Genomic DNA, 17,423 nt, shown 5'->3' with positions numbered 1-17,423 from the left:
CACTGACCCGCATTGGGGCCTGAGGGGCAAAAATTTAAGACTCCTGTAATAATAATAATAATTCAGATTAGTTAAATAAAAAAAAATAAAAAAAAGCTGCCTATCTACCTATTGGACAAACTAAAATCGTTGCGGACCACGGGAGTTTGCGGACTAGAGAGGTACAACCTGTACTGTACAGGTGCTATATAAACTTATCAATAGATACAAGAACAGTACAGTGCCATACACTAAGTGTTGAGTTTACCTTTCTGTAAAGGCTGGTTTACACATTTTCTTTAAGTAACTGTCAGAACCATTTACTTTGGTGTTTTGTGCATATAGGTATTGTACCTCTGTGTACAGTACAATACAGTACTACAAGTATTTTATATCTGGTTGCTTAATCTCAAGATTTTTAGCATTTCATACTCACTTTGTGTCCAATCTCATCTGGTTTCTCATATACAGTACACTGGATATAAAATCACAAGTATTCATTTACTCTACTGCATGTTTTTCATTTAATATGATTAAACCAAGTTTTGTAACATTTTGTGGCAGTTTAAGAAGGTTTGGGGGCGGATTTTTTTTGAAGGATTATATCTCGGCTTTTATAATGGAAGTCTATGAGAAAATGTGCTTCAATTTACAAAATATTGATTTATGAAAGGCTTCTCAGGAAAGAAAACCTTTTCTAAATTGGGGTATGCTTGTGTGCTTAACTCTTTAGGTGCGTAATTAAATTTCGCGCCGGTTCCTGAAAAGTGTCAATTATCCTGCCAAAAATGAATTTCATATAATCACATTTTCTATATGTTTTTCCTAGAGAACTTTTAGTATATTTTCCAAATATGGAACAAAAATTCACATATGTGTGCAAATTTTAGAGAAAAAATGACATTTATACCCAAAAATGCAGGAAATTGGTATAAATCAATGTCTGGTATATGGCAAATAAATTTAATCAATTTGGTTACTAAACAGCAAATTTAGATATGTATTACATATTCAGATAATATCAAACAAAATAGTACAAAAATAAGCTATATTGCATTCAGGAAATACTCCTATACCTCAATACATAATATGTCCGCATGTCGTCTCATTTGGGGAAGTTTTTTCAAGGCCGTGGGATATCCCCGCTTGTCGCATTTAATTAATATAATATTTTGGGCGGGTTTACCCGCATGTCGCATCCAAAGGGTTAACAGAAGAATACACTAACCACTCTCATCACCCCATAAATCTAACTAACTTCAGCTGGATCTACATGTGGTTCATGAACCAGAGAGGGTTAATTTCAGGATCACTCTCTCTCACAGATACAATTGCATTCCCAACCTTGATATTTCCACTAAAACAGGGTCGATTTTCAACTCACACTAAAATTTCCTGCTCTTTTGGTGGAAAATTTTAATATTAAGTGTCAATTTTAAACTTTTAATCTACATTAAATATATATTACTGCCTTCAGCATATGACAAAAAATCCATTGCCAATTTCGAATATTGATATGAATGGCATTTATTTAGGCAGCCATTCTCGATCAGATCTGCATATTATAAATCTCATTTGTTTTGCATATAACCCTAGTGCATTGCTTATGACAGCCAGAAATTTAGGACCATTCTATTCCAAGAACAATGGAGCTTAATATTACTCCCATCTCCACCTACAGCTCAGCCTTTCTATATTCTATTGGAAGGTAACCTAACACTTTAACTCTTAACACTAAAGTTCTGCCATGCAGCCTGAGGATCATCACTGATAATAATATTTAGTTCCACTTTCTGCGTGTTCCTCAGTTTCCACGAGACATAAATCATGCATGTAAAGTTCACAATACATTGTACATGGAAAATTGTATGTGCCCTACTTGATTTGGTAAACAGAGAAGCATACACAGTGAACCCTCAAAGATCTGGACTAAAAGGGGGGACCACCTGTCCGGAAAAGCCGATTGCCCGGATTTTCCCGCGAATAATAAATGACATAAGAAACACCCAAAATACAGTACTAATGTAGTGATAAACAAATTACCGCATATAAACCAGGCATTTACCTATGATAACATGATAAGAAACATTGTATCATTACTAGAGTGAATGACATAATATTCCCACAAACAACAATTATCAACTCTGTTTATGTTTCCCACCTCCTCGGGCACCTGTGTCCAAGCATCTGATGGGTCAAGCAGCACCCACGGGCCTAAAATGTTCTTTGCTTTGGTTTGGGAATGCTTCTTAGCCCAGAACCGCCCCAAATTTTTGTCGGGATCTTCAGAAATCCGGATTCCCGGGTCCGGATCTTCGAGGGCTTACTGTACAGTACAGCTAGTCCAATCCATTTTAATCTTTTGAGTTACTGAAGGCTTCCTAATTTTGGGTACATATTGACTTTATTTGACTCAATAACCTCCTTCCCTTTTCCTGGCTATTTTTGGAACTCACCATGTTACTTTTGAGGTCAACTAAGCCATAAATACAGGACAGAGATACAAAAGCCCATTTTATGGGTGAGGGAACAAACAAGTGACCTGAATTCTCTCCCTTCTTTCTTGTGTGGTACAGTACTCTGAAATGACTGGGGACTTTTAATATTAATTGAGATATGATAACATTATAGTGGACCAAGGGTTTGGGGTGCAGTTTAATTCATTAGTGAGAGTTCTAAACCCTCACTGATTTATGAAACACCTGTAGATCAAGCTGAAGTTGGATCTATGGGATGAAAAGATCGTTGAGCCTTGAGCTAATAATATGAACATTATCTGCATGTATTGTGTATCCTGTCATTAAGCATATAAGCCTGAGGGTATGTGAAGTGCTCTGCCTATTAAATGAATTTCAACAAGTAACTAATTCATTCCTCAGCCATAAAATGAGCTTCTGCATCTCCACCCTCCATTTTTTTTAAGTCTATAGTTTTAAAGCAGCTCAGAAGACAGCAGTTTCAGACTTAAAACCCCAACTTTTCCCAATTACACCTCTTAAGAAGTTGAACTTTTCCTTAAAAATTACCTTTCACATTGAACTCACTTTCATCCTTATAAAATATATATAGTAATCATAATACTCTACAATACTGTACATATATATTATACACTAAGCTAACACTATTAAGAGGTTCACTCTTTACCTTTCACGGGAATCTCTTGAAGGTCTACGAGGTGGAGAGTATTGCCTTGATTCCCCTCTTCTGGAGGAAAACTCTGGAGGGGTCCTAGAGCGCTTCCTGTGAGTGTCACGTCGTTCTCGCCAACCACTATCAGGATATTTTTCAGAGTGGCGACGTTCTTCTTTAAATCTTGACTCCAAACTTCCTCTTTCTCCTTCATATCTACAAGGTGTCATCCAATATTTCAACAAACTTTCATGAAATTTACAAATATTAACTTTCAATTACAATACTAGTTCAGTAATGTATCTCTTTGACATACTGGAACTAAATATACGTCTTCGTCTTAGGAACAAGTTGAGCCTCAGACTAGACTGACCCATCACAGATATGGATTACCGACTACAGGTGCTCCTTTACTTACAAACGAGTTGTGTTCCTGAGGCTTGTTTGTAAGTCCAATTGTTTGTAAGTCCAATTGTTTGTAAGTCCAACTTTACTCTTGTAGATACCAAACATATTGTAAAAAATGAAAAGATTATGGATATTTAGTACAGCTATACCCTTTAATACAGCCTTAAAACCTGGCTCACTCTTCTCTTAGGTAATGTTTGTCCTATCTGGAATTATCTTCAAAATAATCCAGTCTCATCCACATTAAACACCTGTTCAAGCAGGTAACCCCCCTCAGTGATGATGTTTGTATCTCTGAAAGTTTGTATGTTGAACGTTCTTAAGTAGAGGAGCACCTGTACAATGAAAAATTTACTAGTGAGAAAAGAACAGTACACTTGTACTTCAGCAGTTAACTCATACCTATCACGAGTGTCCTTCGATGTTCTTGGAGGGGGTGAATATTTCCTTAAATCCCTTCTTCTGGGAGAATAATCTGGAGGGCTCCTTGAGCATTTCCTGTGACTGCTATTTCTCTCCTGCCATCCATCATCAGAGTAATCATCAGGATAGCCTCGTTCTTCTTTGTATCTAGACTCTAAACTTCCCCGGTCCCCTTCATACCTGTATGACATACATTTATTATGGTCACATTTTGATAGGCAGTAGACTACACAAAAACAATTACTGTACAATACTTTGCATTTACATAAATCAACAAGATAAATTTCCAGTGACACAAGTAGACTTATAATACAGTATAACAAAATCCTATAATTGCCATTAACATCACGATGTATGTCTAACATACAGTATCACAAAACACAATGACTGACAACCTTGATGAAGACAGCGAAGACCTCTCTTGGCCTCGAGAGGATGGTTCACGTTCTCTCACTCGGCCACTATCTCTGTAATTACTTATTGATGATGCCAAACCCCGGTCTAAGCCAGATCTAGAGCTATGTTCATCATTGATAGATCTGTGGGATGCTGTTCGGTCATCATCCCAGCCTGTTCCTGGCCATGCTTGCTGGTGTAGGTCTGGACCAACACCTCTGGGTGGTCCTGGAGGAGGTGCACCAGACTGGGGTAACTGAGCTGTTGGTGGTGATGGACCCCAACCATAACCTGAAGTACCACTATAACTTGAACCAGGAGGTGGGCATGAGGGTGGCCCAGGGGATGGACCAGGTGGAGGAAATTGGGGAACAGGTGGAGGTCCAGTAGTTCCACTTGCAGGTATGGGAGGTGGTCCATTTGGTCCTGCAAATGGTCTTGGGGGAACATTAAAATGAGTAGTTGGTGGTGGGCCTTGAGGTGGACCATGTTGAGGATATTGGCTAGCTGGAGGAATCACCGGAGGAAAATGGAAGTGGTCTAGTGGTGGGGTCTCTGGTAAATTTTGTGAAGGACCATAAGGCTGTTGGGGGCCTTGAGGAGAAGGCCAACTCTGCTGTGACACATTCACAACAGGAGGAGGTGCTTGATTAGGATGATATGGGGGGCATCCCGAGGGCGGTGGTAGCCCCCACTGTGGTGGAGGACCATTTCCAGGTCCTGGATATGACCACTGAGGGCAGCTAGGACCCTCAGGTCCAGACCATGTTGGTCCACAACTCATAAGATCACCTGGAAAAAGAAAGTAACACTAAGTTTCTCTTACAGACAGCAAATTTCATAAATAAAGCATGCCCATGATTATGCAGGAATTATGGTCTTGAAAAATTACACTAGTAGTGAATTCACAGTAAATAAAACTTAACTTCTTAACTGTACTCCACCAACCTCACCCAGATAGAGGTTGCCATCATTGATACCTAGAAGCATTTGAATGAAAACAACACCTCAAGCACACATAAGGTCTTAGATGGATGTGGTAGATAAGTGTTCATTATTGATAGGAAGTATAAAACTATGGAAGAAAAAAAAATTTTTAATTCTTACAATTTATTTACAGTTTTCTCATGGTAAGTACTATGTTGTCTTCAATGCTAAACTAATTTTTGTTCACTTGAACCTTGCAACTGAGGCCTAGGGTCAAATTTGTAGCAAGGCAGCTGATTGGCTGGTAGACAGACACCTGAATTCGAGTCAATACAGTTGATTTGATATTTAATCTATTGTAGAGTATTTATATTCTGATATTTTAAAGGAATACTGTATAACTCTTTTGTGTTGATCTCTGATAATTTTCACACTTGGGGAAGCAGAAACTGTGTAATCAGACACTTGGTCTGAGGTTTCCTCGAGGTATGGAAGAAATTTATCTTTAATACAATTTCTGTTAAAAACAGTCTGGTGGTTTAGGTGCACAAGAGCCTAGGTAAATCTAAAGTTTTTTCACAGTTCCAACACCAGATCCATTAATTACAAATTCATTCATTTGATATTCTATAAACATAAAAATCTACTGGGTTAGTGGCCCCTAAGTAATCATGTATTTAATGGGCGTAAAATCATGCAGATGAGAGTTTAATACGCATAGTGTACCAATAGGCAATAAATGAACAGTAGGGTATATATGGTATAAGCTCGCTTCATCTTTTATGGTTAATTTTTTTTTTATGTTTCTAATGTATCTTTGTGTACTTTAATCGTTTCTGACCTGTACTTCATGTGCAAATTCTTCAAAAAAGAAAACAATTTTAACGTATCCTGTCGTTCAATAATCTTACCTTATTTAAACTCGTAAAAAAATTAAAACCTAACCTAACAAAACCTAACTTGCCTAAGGGTGCACCAGATAGACTAGTTGGTACAAAAGGTGTTTCTGTTATATAAATCAGTAAATACACTTAGAAACATAATTGTCTGTTTGAAACTATTGTTTAGTTTATGTTATCTTTCCCCAAGTGTTTCTAAAAGGTTAATTTATCAATTCTGTGAGGCAGGCTTAAATCATACGGAAATCTTAAAAGATCTTCTGTGTTCCTATACTACAAACTACTGTATAGAACACTTCGCCATAGATACATGCTTTATTATCTCATGAAAATGCCAAAAAGTGGACAAGAAAAAAGTTTCCTATGGTAGCAAAGTCCAGGGATATTCATAAAAGAAAAATAAGCCAATCTAACCTACTAAACCTAACCTGGTAAAACTTGATGACTGCTCCATGCACTTAGCACCAACTTGAGGAAATTTCTTCATAGAAGATAAACATTTTCTTACCTCAAGAAAATAAAAAAAAAATTGCACGAAGAATATGTTTTGCGCAATATCACTTTAACAATTTCTCCCATCTAGGGTCTGGGAATGTTTGCAAATTACCGGGTAGTGCAAATGTATCATAGGCCTATGAAAGGACCTATCCATCCTTCATCTAAGTGAGAAGGAACCATGGTGGTGTTGAAGGTCAGATGTAGCAGCCACAGAGTTGGGTCCAAGAAAAACATTTGTAAAAGTGATTTTACAAGAAATGTTTTCCTTGTCCAATCCGCGCGCCCAGTTGCTGCCTCCTTGTTAGTTTTAGCACGTTGTATAGCACAAGGAGATTCAGTGTACTTTCTACTGCTATTTTTGATAACTTTTCGGCCTAACATTGACGTTATTCGTGTTCCACGGGTGTGAGAAGTGCTAAGCAATATCTGCCCGATATTAGAGCAAGACTCGAGTGAGGCCAGGCCTTCTGGTGAGGGTTCAGGAGCTTATTATTTCTGAGTGTGTGTTCAGTGACGACAGTGCTCACGTGGACACCCCAGGAATGCTTGGTGATAGTGATAGTGATTTTGGAATACTCATAATGCTAAAGGTGACTGCTATGCATCACAAGACCTTTTGCAGACTGTGTTCCAGTACAGAGTTAAGCGACATGCACTGACAGCAACAATGGTGATGAAAGTGAATATGAAAATGATGAGAGTGAGTCTAATGGTAACACAAACAGTGACACTAATGTATCACAACAAGAACATAAAGACTGTGAGGAGGTAGAAGTGGACAGTGACGAGACATGCACTGACCTTGATAGTGATGAAAGTGAGCCTGACCCAATGAATGCTAGTGAAAGTGAGCCCATAACTCAGTCTTATTATGAAACTGAACTGTTGCCGGCATCAATAATGAATGATTTAGTTTATGAAGAATCTGTGGCGATTTTTAGAGAGTACAGAGAAAGACTTTGATCAGTGCGTGATTGATTATGACGAGGCCATTAAAGTTATACACACTCCTCAGGATTTACGTAACTTCAAGTTACTACGATCTTCAGGGAAAATAAAACAAAGGAACTAAACAAAGGAAGATTGTAATACTATCATAATACTGTTTTTACCAAAGATTAGGCAAACTTTCACTGCCTTTGTATTCGTATGTTAATTATGTGGGGGGAGCTTGACGGTAGGGGGATGAGTGAACTGTAGTGGTGTTTCCTTATTATTATATACAATTATACTTAACAATATTATAAATCATTGGCTAATAATAAGGACGGAAATATAAATACTGATGGGCAAATGAGATCTTGTATTATTATTTCTTCTTTTTTGGGGGGGTTTATGGGGGAGGGGGGTGTAAGACGAGTGCTGTTTTTGGTGATCATTAACTTGTTTTACAGTATTAGCCCACAATAATAAGAAAATTTGCAGAAAAACACGATTATTGTTGGTTTGAAGTTCAAACAGCTGTACATCACAGGTAGTTATTCTCATTCAACTCACGATAAAATAATAACTATTCACAGAACTAACTTCCAGTTTTCACAGTTCGCTAGGAGAGGGATTGAGCTGCACGATAAAGAAAAGAACCCTCTAGCTTAAAAACAAAAGAGTTATGGTTGTTTGAACTACAAAAAACTTTAAGTGCATTTTTCTCAGCTTTTTGAATTTGGTGCTTCACCCTCTTCTAATGCGGAGTGCCCCTTCTCAGATATTGATCTATAACAATTGGAGAGGACAAAATCTTACAACACTCATAAAGTTTGCAAACATACTTTTGTTATTGAATAAGTTTCCCCACAATCTCATGTATGTGGGAAGGAAACAATACCTCAGGTATCGAGTTGTCAATGAATTTTTCATTTAAATGTCAAGCATATAATTTTACACCTGTTAGATACAAAATTACAGCACCCCAATTCTAAATACACTACTGTATTAAAAAAAATAAAATAAATTATCGTTTCAGTCATCCACCTATTTGGAAGTCGGTCACAATCGTTCAAAACATTGGAAAAACATAATTTCATCCTAACCTAAGCCTCTCTCAGATGGAGATACATTAAAATCCTAAAATCTGCTAGATGACCAAAATGATAAAAAAAAGTTACTTTGCCACCCCCTTTTTAAGCAATATATATATATATATATATATATATATATATATATATATATATATATATATATATATATATATATATATATATATATATATATATATATATATATATATATATATATATATATATATATATATATGCAAGTAAATCACTGTAGGTGCGCGTGATCTAGGTATATGCAGATAACCACAACGAAAGAAGAAAACACGAAGTTCCCAAGCGCTTTCGTGTAATTCACATCTTCAGGGGTGAGTACAGACTAAGGAGAAGTACAAAACAAGGTGTATATATACAGAGGAGGGTGAGACCAGGCCCACAATGGTCAGGTATTAGGTAATGACCCTACTAATCTTTAAATAGCACACAAAGGTTGGTGGTCAGGTCAGATGGTAAGGTGACCCAACCTTCTCACCTGGTTACAAATCTTCTTAATTACAAAATTGTCCAGTTTGTACATACCATTACTCAAATTCATGTTGACGGGTTCGGTATGTTTAATGAGACTAGATTCTATGATGTTCCTACTATCAATTGAATTACAAGGTAATATTGAGGAGGCATTATATATATATATATATATATATATATATAAAAAAAAAAAAAAAAAATATATACAGTTGTTCACATTGCGTCCCAATCCGGTTATCACGTACCGTGCCTTGCCAGAACCTAACATTTTCACATTTTCGCGTCAACGCCATTCCGCTGGAGTCCCACACTATTTTTAGATTGCTCCACGCGCCACGCGCTCCTGCAAACCAAGGTTAATCAAGTACGCGGTGCCTTGCCAGAACCTAACATTTTCACATTTTCGCGTCAACGCCATTCCGCTGGAGAGTCCGGGCGACACTATTTTTAGACGGCTCCATGCTACCACGCGCCACCCGCCTGCCTGCCTCTCCTCCTCCTCTCCGCTAGCAAGCGGCGCAGGTTGCGAGGGTGTCTTTGTTATGCTATCACTGACGCCATATGACGATCAGGACCTGTGATTGGCCATATGCATCCTCACTCCTCCTCCGCTGCTAGCTGTAATTGGCCATGGCTATGACGCGGTCCAATTCGCAGGGAGGGAGGAGGAGAGACGCACGCTTTTGACCCAGCCGCTGGCCAGTTCTCATCCTCAAGGCCACTCCGCAGTTATCGCGGTCCATTGTTCCAGAAATGGCGCTTCCTTCCGCTGACCACCACTCCCCAGAGAAAAACCTTGGTTTTGGACCCAGCGCACTAAGCCAAAGAGGACACGACGTTTCCTTGTTACGAGGTGAAGTACCAAATTATTCAAGATTTGGAGAAAGGAACACGGCAAGTTGATCTCGCTACCAGCATGGCCAACGAATCTACGATCCGGACTATAAAGAAGGATTCAGCTAAGATAAAGGAGCAATATGAAGATCACAAAGTTCAGGTGCTTTCTATGATCAAGTATTTTCACAACCGGTGCTTCTCAAGACAGAAAAATTATCAGGAGGTGGCCTTTGCGCGCCAGGGCGCGACGCAACATGGCGGTCGCACGCTTCTGTGAAGGACTACGACGTGAACTGTACATGGCAGTGGCACTAAAGATGGGGAACTTCAGAGCCCAAACCCTTTACTGCTTCCTCTGGGTGGTTACAGAGGTTTAAGATCCGGGAACAAGATCACCAATTATCAACATTGGTGGTGAAGAAGCGAAAGTGCTGATCAAGGCGGCTCGAATTTCCTCCCGCTTTTACGTGAGATTATGGTGAAGCGACAGTACACCGACGACCAGGTGTTTAACATGGACGAATCTCTGGTCTTTTCTGGAGAAAATCCACTTCCAAGTCCTACATTGTGAAGAATGCCAGCAGATTCAAATGAAAATGCAGAAGGAACGCATCATTCCTGTTTGCCACCAATGCCTCCGTACCTGTAAGCTCAAGTTATCGGTGACCACACAGCCCGCAGGTTGACGCTTACAAAAACCATGGACATGACCAAGCTAAATGTCCACTGGCTGACAGCACGAAGGCATGGATGTTCTCTACACTGTCCCTTCCTGGTTTGATGACTGTTTTGTTCCCGATAAAAAAATTCTGTGAGCAAACAGAATGTCCCATTTAATATTTTTGTTGCGCTGGACAATTCCACTAGACACTCGCCCACTGTTAGATCATCACACCCCAACGTAAAAGTGGTCTTCCTTCCTCCCAACACGCCTATATTACAGCCCATGGACCAGGAGTTGATTTGCAATGAAAGGCATTCTCAACAAAAATTCCAGCTCCTGAACGACTACACCAACACCAGGGAAGAGTTATGTGACCCGAGTGACACCACCACCGATAGCAAGAGCGCACGAAGATGAGGAACAACGGTTAACAGCAAAAATACTCTTCAAACAATTCTGGAGAATATTTAACATCAAGAAAGCTGTGACATCTTGGTGGAGTCAAGGGATCAGCTGTCTATTGCTTCACCACACACGCATGGAGACATGTGTTGCATGGAATACCAGGTGAGAGGAGGAGTCAATTCCAGACTGGTGAGGTTCAGAATGTTGCAGTAGCAGTGGACCTTGCCAGAGAAGCTGCGACTGGGTGTTGGCAGTTCCAGCTTCTCGAGACCACCAACGGCGAGATCCTGGAGGTGATCAGAAATCCTGAAGTGACTGGGCTTTAATGAGATGTTGGAAGAAGATCACATCAGTGAAGAGGAGGAAGAAGGTAAAAGGCCAGTCTCCGAAGAACACAGTTTAAGTCATAGTGATATTAAGTGTGCTATGGAGTTTGCAGAGAAAATTGTCCGTCTTTCCCCGCCGACAACACGATGACCGCTTATGAAGTCTTCCATAACCGCTGGTGCAGGCTATGGACAGACATCACGGTGTATCAATGACAAATATCAACGCTTAAATACAGCAAAGCATAACAGATTTCCTTCACCCGCGAACTCCACCACACAGTTGCAGCCTGCCAGTGATATGGCAGTGAAGGATTCTGAGGATTGTCAGAAGCCCTGACAACTGTGGTGACAGTGATGATGATTCACCTAGTACGTGATTCACCTGAGGCCAGTAATCTGCCCTCTGCTCGAACCAGCCTCCATCCCCGTAGAGTGCCCACTCCATCTCTACTTCACCGTAAGTGTTCCACAAAAATTTTAGTTTTTTAACCTATTCTTTATTTTTCCATGTTAACCTTTTTTATCTTTCCCTAACCTAACCTCTTCTATATTACTTGTTTTTTTCATACCATCATAAAGTTAAGATAAATTTTACTACAACATAGTTGTGTGTCGTCAAAAAGTGGAGTTTGGGGGATCGGGCCTGGACTCCATTTCTCACTAATCCCATATGTTATGTTATTCATTGCTGCTCTACTCTTCCGCTGGGACCCTCTGGGTTACATTAACCTGCAATGAGACCAACTGCATATATATATATATATATATATATATATATATATATATATATATATATATATATATATATATATATATATATATATATATATATATATATATGTACTGTATATATATACATATATACATATACATATACACACACACACACACACATACACACACACACACACACACACACACACAGCACCGCACACACGCCCTCACTTCTCCATATATATATATATATATATATATATATATATATATATATATATAAATAGTATATATATATATATATATATATATATATATATATATATATATATATATATATATATATATATATATATATATATATATATATATATATATATATATATATATATATTATTTATTTTATTTTTTTTATTTTTTTTTTTGAGGATAAATTTAGTTTCAGCCACAACTACTGTTCAACCACAATTTTTTGTATTCCCATGGTATTTGGTGTAATTCATCCAAGTTCGACCTTCATTTCCATCGGAAATGAGTCGTTTTGGACTTCTCAACCCCCCATAGAACCTGACCTAACCAACCAAAGAAAACTACCTAAACTTACCTAACTTCCAAGCCGTCCCTGCTATATTAAACAGAAAGTAATTACTTTGATATCTGGTACTAATGAAAGCAACTTTGTGAAGCATCATGGATTAATTTAGTTTTTTGTGGACATGCAAGTAGGTAGTAGGCAGTTATCAAACAGGGAGGTATAGTACTACCACCTGGGAAGGTATTGGAAGCATAATGTGTTGTCTAATGGTAGACCCTGCTGCCATATGGCATCACAAAAATTGTGACCAAGTCCCAGGTTGCTGATCTGACTTTCTGCCTCATTTACACACAATTGCAGGGTCTCAATTGTTTCTCTTAATATTGACAACACAACATGCATACTGTATATCGTTTCTCACTCCTGATATATTTTTCTTAATTTTTTAATTATTATTTTTTTTTATTATAAATTGTATTTATTATTGTTATTATTATTCTCAGGCCCTGATATGGGTCAGTGACCTGTGCCCGGGTGGGCTAATCTCCGTAAAAAAAAAAACGCTCAGACCGAAAATGTCGGCTGTAAACAAACAGACGACACATGGTGACAACAGATTTACGTTAATTTCTTCGGTAAATTTTTACTTTCGGTCATGAGTCCCTAGGGGTTGGTCAATATGTTTTTACAGGGGATTTTGGTGTTTCAAGCAAACCTGACCATCATTTTTGTTGGAAATTGCTAGTTTTTACCCTACCCCGATCCCCCAACAATAATAGTGGAAAACCTGAAAAATCAGGGTTTTGGGTGGGGGAGAACACGAGTCATCTAACCTAACCTTACGTACCTAAACTACGGTAACAACTTAACTTAACTTAACGTAACGTAACGTAACCTTACCTAGCCCCTAGCAAGCCCCCAGTAGGCCTAGCTTAAACTAACCTAACCTAACCTAACCAAATGTAGCCTAACGGGATAGCATGATCGTCTTTCTCGTAAAACTAGGCAATAAACTTAACATAATCGTAGGAGCACGAATCACACCCAATCTCCACCATGGCCATTGTCAGACTGGTGATTGAAGTTCAAATCGGTACCCAGGCTTCTCCCTTTGAAAATATACAAATGTGATTGGTTGAAAAAAAATTGCGAGATGAGATCGATAAATCATTGGTCACGACTGGATGACGTCAGTCAACATTGTGCGTCCATGATGTAAACACACTCATTATTAACTCGGTTTCACACATAACATCTCTTCACAGACGAAGACTGAAAATTACATAAAATTGATTCAATTCAATTGTGTCGCTATTTTCCATTTCCGAATGGTAAAAAGGGGGTTCAAAATGCTCAGAATAGGGAGATCTAAATGTTTTAGTAGTTTATAACTTTGGGGCGCGCTATGTGATACAGTAAAATAAAAACATTTCTTCCGTGAATTTACTTTCTTGGTTAATATCCATTGGAACGGAAGTGGTATTGAAAAAGTTGTTCCTTTTCACAAGATATAACTAATGGTAAACACAAAGTTACTCTAACTGAGTTGGGGCTGAAACTGTAATAATACCTTTTTTTATATGGCATGGGTCTTTTTCTAATTAAATTTCAGGTAAAATTTCACTTGTTGATACTGTGAAATCGAAATTAATACTATGTTTTTTCTAATGGTTTTTGATGTGTTATGAACGAATTTGACCTTCATTTCTGGTGCAAATCAATAGATTCTGAGATAAGCCCCCTTTCCATCTCAGAATCTAAGAGATTTGCTATAAAAGGTAAAGGGTTTTCAAAATACATCGAAATCCATTGGAAAAACCTAACCTAACCTAGCTGGGGAGCTCCACAGTCCTTCCTTGTTCTGGGTGTACAGCCACGTACAAACACACACAAAACATTTGTTTAATATCTCGCTTAAACATAATTTCCGCCAGAAATGCCATTGAAGAAAAGTGTCTTAGAATTGTTAAAACTACCGATTGCATATATAAAATTCTCGAGATTCGTTTAGTAGCAACAAATAAAATATTACCTAATTTCAAGTGTTGCTCTACAGGTTTCAAAAAAAAAAAATATAGAGATTTCTTGACAGCTAACACAGTTGTTCTAGAGTTCATATCGAACACAAAGTTAAGTAACCAGTCCAATAATGAGTGAATATTTTAAAACCCTTCACATTGCTTCGGTTTTACTGAATGGCTGTCATAAGAAATTCATCTAAAATTTTATATATAATGAAAAAATATATTCTTACTTGTTTCTCTAGGCTACTGAACTTTATGTTGTAACCAAAGAACCGGGAATGATGTGTATAATAGAATAATTATGATTCACATGTTTCACCGAGTCTTCACCAACTAAGGTTTGTTGTTGTGACCACGTTGCTGTAGTGCATGAGAAAATTATCAAGAAACCCTACTTAATGCAGCCACTTGACACGCCAAATATTGATAATTGCAATACAGAGATTTTTTTTAATTAAAACTAGGTTGTATATCGGTATGATCATGCATACTGTACAATCAAAAGCGTGCTTGCCTTACATATTATGTCCTGGGTTCAATGCCCGGGTATGTCAGGCAGGGGTTATTATTGTTATCCAGTGACTCTACCAAAACTTCACAGGTTTTATTTTTTGTTTTTGGGTACTCATGTTTTCTCCCGTACTATAACATTGGACGATAAAGGGCAGGCCGACCGTCCGAACGGCATGTAGCGTAGTGTATGTGGCCAGTTGTCTACATGTAATTTCTCTATGTTGTCAACTTTCTCTTTGTTAGGCTCACATGGAGGAGATCTCGCACTCAGGGTGGAGGTGAGAAAGGAAACTCACACTGGCATTTTCTTCATATAGTGTATATTATATGTACAGATCAGTCAGGTGCTGGGAAATTGCTGCAGTAGAGTTACTGTGGAGGAGCTTCTTTAGAAGGTCTTCTCTGCTTAAGAGCGTGGTGTAGTCTGCTCTCATGATGATGATAATGGAGATAAAATGGCAATGGTTGGCCATGGGAAGGGAGAGAAGATGGAAGATAGAAGAAAATTTATGAAATTGAAAGTAAAGTAGTAGAAAATGAGAGCAGGTGAGCCATCCATCTAGCTGAGACGACTTGATTGGCTGTGGTGATGGCCGCACCAAGAGGACGGTCGCCCGAGCTCAAATGGAACGGGGGAGCTAAGCGAGCTAGCAAGGAGATATTTGTTATTGTGTTAGTTGGAGAGGTCCACTAAGTCCTTGTGTAACTAGTAGAACACTCATCTTTTATTTTTATTATTATGTTCGAAAATAAGATGTGACTGGCGTCAAGAAGTTATTTATGCTGTGGTGCATAGTGGGTCTGTGGGGTACGGTTTATTTGGTTCACACTCAGGATGGGATGGAGAAAGGAAACTCACAATGTGCTCTCTGTATACATGTTGTATTGGATGTACAATGCAGCTTGGTGCTGGGAAGGCAGCATGGTTACAAGCGTGATGTAGGGAGAGCTGGTTGGTGAGGGTGCTCAGAGGAGGACCAGCTCGTGGGTCGCCATGGTCGCCGGCGGGAGCGAGGGCCGCCAAGCAGGAGTGGAGGAGGTGTTACTTGTTGGTTGGTGTAGGTAGAAAGGTCACCACGAGGTCAGGTCTTATATAGCGGAGGTAGGCGTGGCTTAATAGTTGACCTCCGTCATGTAAGGCGGCGCTGGTTGACCTAGACCACGAGACATACACTGGGGAATTCGCGGGGTCGGCTACTCAGCGACAAACAGCGTTTGTAGGGTAGGAATCCAATACAGGTCTGACTCTAGGGTGGTGTTAGTGTTGGTCAAAAGGAGGTGTAATTAAGGATGTGATATTTGTTTATTGTTTAGTGTACAGTAGTTCTGGCTCTTGAGGGTTATAGAGAAGGCTTTTAGGCCACCATTTGAGTGATCCTGTGGTACTGTAGTGGAATTCTCCCCTACAAACGCTGTTTGTCGCTGCCTAGCCGACCCCACCAATTCCCCAGTGTATGCCTCGTGGTCCAGGTCAACCAGCGCCGCCATACACCACGGAGCGGGGGTCAACTACTAAGCCACGCCAACCCCCGCTATTTAAGACCTGACCTCGTGGTGATCTCCCTCTTTCTACCCACACCAACCAGCCAGCAACACCTCCTCCGCCGCTGCCTGGCGGCCCTCCCTCCTCCTCCGCCTGCCTGGCGAGCATGGCGACCCACAAGCTGTCCTTCTCTGAGCGTCCTCACCAACCAGCTCTCTCTACATCACGCTTGTAACCATGCTGCCTTCCCAGCACCAAGCTGCATTGTACATCCAATACAACATGTATATAGAGAGCACATTGTGAGTTTCCTTTCTCCATCCCATCCTGAGTGTGAACCAAACATCTTGAACCCCACAGTACCCTCTCTGTTATTAGTTGAGTATATATTTCGTCTTCCATGACTTCTAGTTAGTACCGTACTCCCTGAGCTTGTCTGTATGTTCTTATGTTTAATAGCTAACTGTTGTATTTTTCGTGAAACTCCATTATTTTGGTTTTGAATGGGGAACGTTATTTGGAGGCTCTGTGGATGGCTTTGTTTTGTGTTGCCTGGAGTTTTAATTGGTTGGTACGGCTGATCGTGTTTGATGGTATTGGCGGGGAAGGGGGGGGGAGGAACTGTATTGCGCACATCATTGTCATCCTCAATATCTCTGTTATCGCCATGCACAAATTGTGCGCGCCGGCCACATGTTAAGTGAAGAAACTGTTTACAACTCAGAATAGCTTACTAAG

General features: G+C 39.3%; 1 pseudogene; it reads right to left on the bottom strand.

Annotated features, from left to right (window-relative positions):
• Positions 1–15,044, bottom strand: part of LOC121857050 — an 88,956-nt pseudogene extending 73,912 nt beyond the window's left edge.
• Positions 15,045–17,423: the final 2,379 nt, after the last annotated feature.

This window comes from Homarus americanus, unplaced genomic scaffold (assembly GCF_018991925.1).
Source record: "Homarus americanus isolate GMGI-L3 unplaced genomic scaffold, GMGI_Hamer_2.0 scaffold1024, whole genome shotgun sequence".
NCBI lineage: Eukaryota > Metazoa > Arthropoda > Malacostraca > Decapoda > Nephropidae > Homarus > Homarus americanus.
Note: the sequence above shows the minus strand (reverse complement) of the source record. Positions and strands in the feature narration are given on the sequence as shown.